Here is a 4,009-nt window from a genome sequence, read left to right as displayed (position 1 = left end):
CTGATAAGGGTTTGTTGAATTTGCTTGTTCTATTGGACCTTACTGCCACTTTTGATACGGTATGCCATAGCCTACTACTATATTGGCTTCAAAATTTGATTGGCATATCTGGTACTGCACTTGCCTGGTTCCAGTCTTATCTAGCAGACAGGCAGCAGTTTGTCTCTTTTGGAGGTAACAGATCTGACTCGTGCTCCCTGTCATGTGGTGTCCCTCAGGGGTCAGGCCTTGGCCCTTTGCTCTTTATATAGTACATGCTCCCCCTTGGTGACATCATCAGGCGACATGGATTGCAGTTTCATTGTTTTGCGGATGATGTGTAGATCTATATGTATACTAAACCATCTCACGGTTTACCACCCTCGGTTTTGATTCATTGTTTAGCTGATGTTAGGACACGAATGACTGAGAACTTCCTGAGTCTGAATAGTAATAAGTCGGAGGTCATATTAATTGCCTCTCCAGCTACAATTAAAAAGATAGGCAACACTGATGTCTCTATTCCTGGTTATATCGTCTTGTAGGAGCCAGATTTGAGTTTATATTTATTTTCCTTGAGAGACGTTTATTTTGATTTAGATTTAATGTCTTTTTACTTGAGACTCTTATTTTGACACATTTTGTCACATGACACACTACCAGTTAAGATGGCGTCTTCCTTAGGCACAGACACAGCCTCATGGCTTAGAAATGGAAGACGCTGAGAACAAACAGTTTTTTACCGCTTATGCTTATAGTTTAAAGCTTACTGCTTAACCTCCTTTTTGTAATTTTGGAAACTTTGTACATTTGAAGTCTGCACTTTAGAAACCCATCTTTTGGGTTAATTTGAACTTTCAAGCAATTTGATAAAACCACTGCATACCTGCCTGCCCCTTTGTTTGCCCACTTGCCTGCCTGTCTACATACCTGCCTGCTTGTCTACATACCTAGCTGCCTGCCTGCCTACTCCTTTGTTTGCCTGCCTGCTCACCTCTCTCCCACCACCATTGAACACAGGTATGACTCACAGCCAAACACAGTGTGTATAATAAGAAAGCATGTAACAACTGAAACAGCGTCTAAACTGGATTTAAATTTTGGTCAATACACGTCTCTTCTTTGACCCAGATTAGAAATTTGGGAGCGATTTTTGACTCCACTCTGTCTTTTGAACCACATATCAAACACACTTGTAGGGCATCCTTTTTCCATCTGAAGAGCATTGCTAGGATCCGCACTTTTCTCTCTTTTTCTGCTGCTGAGACTGTTATCCATGCTTTTGTAACACCTAGAATTGACTACTGCAATGCTGTGCTATATGGACTCCCTGCTGGGGTTCTGAATAGGCTGCAGTATGTGCAGAATTCAGCTGCTAGGGTTTTAACCCACACTAGATCCTGGGAACACATCAGTCCAACTCTGAAACAGCTTCATTGGCTCCCAGTACAGTATCATGTTTGATACAAATTGCTTGTGCTGGTTTTTAAATCTTTGAATGGCCTTGCCCCCTCCTACCTTGGTAGTCTGCTGCAGTTATACTCTCCAGCTTGCACTCTTCACTCCTCTGATTCACATTTGCTCCAAGTTCCTCCCTCTAAGCTGTGTACTGTTGGTGACAGGGCATTTAGTGTTGCTGGCCCCAAGCTGTGGAACAGTCTCCCCTCTGAGTTGCGTGCTTGTTCGACCCTGGCTATGTTCAAAGCTAGTTTTAAAACCAACCTTTTCCAGCTGGCTTTTTGGTGAACCAGTATTGTGATTTTTGTAAATTGTGTATATTGCTTTTACGTATTTCTACATGCTATTTTTATTTTACTTGTTATTTATTTACTTTTTAATTTATTTTTGTTTTTATCTGTTATTTTTATTGTACAGTGTCCTTGGGTGTCTTGAAAGGCACTTATCAAATAAAATATTATCATAATTATTATTATTATTATCCAATCACAAGGGAAAAGAATATTTATTAAGAGAATTACTTTAGTAAATGTGTCGGTTTTTATGTAATCACAAAAACAGTGAATTCAAAACAGGCTGTAAGGACTGGGGAGTGAGGGATATGTCTTTTATTTCAATAGATAGAAGTTTTCTGTTATTGGAACCCTTTAAAAGCGAATGAATGCACAATTCAGTCAGAGTTTATTGCATGTGCTGTTTTAATGATACCTTAATGAACAAATCCAGTTCCAAAAAATTGGGACTGTATGTGGAATGCCACTAGAAACAGAAAGCAGGAATTAATAAACTTTGTTTGCCCTGTGTTAAATTAAAAACAGCATAAAAACATCACATTTACTTAATGAACACTATTGTTGTTCTTTTTTGTAAATATACACTCATTTCAAATATGATACCTGCATCTTTTTTTCCAAAATACAGCATGTTTACTACTGTGTTACATCACCTTTCCTTTAAACAGCACTTAAACATTTGGAGACTGAAGACACAAAATGATCCAGTTTTAAAAGTGGATTCTTGTCTTTCTTCAGTTACAGATGTATAAATATTGTGAGCTCGAGTCCAGAGAAGCTGCTGGACATTTCTGGACGTTGTTGACATGTGGATTCCACTGTGCATCATACAGTCTTAACTTACATTAGCAGATGCAGTGCAAACAGTGTTTATGACAACGATTTGTCAAAGTATTCCTGAGGCCATGTGTTGATATCCATCACAGAAGCATGAGGATTTTTAATGCAGTGTTGTCTGAGAGGTCAAAGGTCACAGGCATTCAGTTGAGGTTTTTGGCAGACAGTTATTTTGATGAGCTAAAACGCTAATTATCTTGTCTTTGTGCTGTTACTGTTTAAATACAGCTCAAAGTGAATTTACAAATCACTGCTCTCTGTGTTCATTTGCATTTTACTTACTGTCCCAACATTTGTGGAACTGGGTTTGTAAACTGGCCTGTTATCAGTGGATGTTGGTGAAAAACTGTAGCACGATGTTGCAGATTATTGTGCGTCTCTTTTGTGCTCTTCTTCCTCTCTCTGCTCTTCCTGTTGCAGCTCCAGCAGCTCACTGAGGACCTCCAGCATTTCATCAAAGATCTGCTGCAACCTACACACAAACACACAAACACACATTCAGTCATAATGTTCATGTTGGAGTTTCTTAACGTCACACTTCAACATGGCAGGTTGAGATTCATTATAAAGACACATTACATTGTAAAGCTACATGATAACTTAAAACTATTTACTTGTGAAAAGATAAATTAATCAAGACAAGATGGTTTTATGGAGGAGTGTAAAACACAGACCTCAGATCTGAATGGAAAGGCATTTAGAATGAAGGATAACTCAGTAAACAGAGATTTCTCTATTAGCCCTATAATGCCTAAAGCAGAAAGCAGCATTTTCTGTCTCTAATTTACTCTTCTCCTTTAATAACGTCATTTCTCAGTACTGCTTTTAGATGTAACAACAGCATCTAACAAAGCTGAAAATTTATAGATGTTTAATTTGTAAGATATGCTACCTTTTTGAAACAAGCAAATGTATTTTATCAGAGTTTGTGATTGTGGTGGGAGCTTACACATCTGGGTGCATTCTATCTATTTCTGTATTGTTTATGGCTCAGTTACACTGTTTTATATCAGCATTATTTTGCACAATAACTGGATACTTTGATCTTTTGTTGCAACAAATTAAATCAAATATCACCTCAAACCTAAAAATGTATTTTTTCGTTACACTCTACTACAAACTGAAGAGCAATAAAGCTCAGTGTGTGTGTGTATGTTGCTCACTTGTCCAGGGTGGCGTCCTGGTGTCACAGCGTGGTGAGATATATCTGTAGAAATGTCAAGCTGCTGCTCTTATCCTTCGTTACAATGTGGTCCGAGTCAGAGAGAGACATTCTGAGCTGCTGGATGATTCGGGGGAAATTCTCAGTCTTTATGTTCGTGTCGGACCATTTCTTCAGTTTAGACACCTAAATGTAAATAATGTCAAACAAAACACTTCAGTAAATACATTTTCAAAGCAGTTTTCTCCTCAATTTTATCATGTCTGATTCCACCCGCTAG

This window comes from Colossoma macropomum, unplaced genomic scaffold (genome assembly GCF_904425465.1).
Source record: "Colossoma macropomum unplaced genomic scaffold, Colossoma_macropomum, whole genome shotgun sequence".
In the NCBI taxonomy this organism is placed as follows: Eukaryota; Metazoa; Chordata; class Actinopteri; order Characiformes; family Serrasalmidae; genus Colossoma; species Colossoma macropomum.
Note: the sequence above shows the minus strand (reverse complement) of the source record.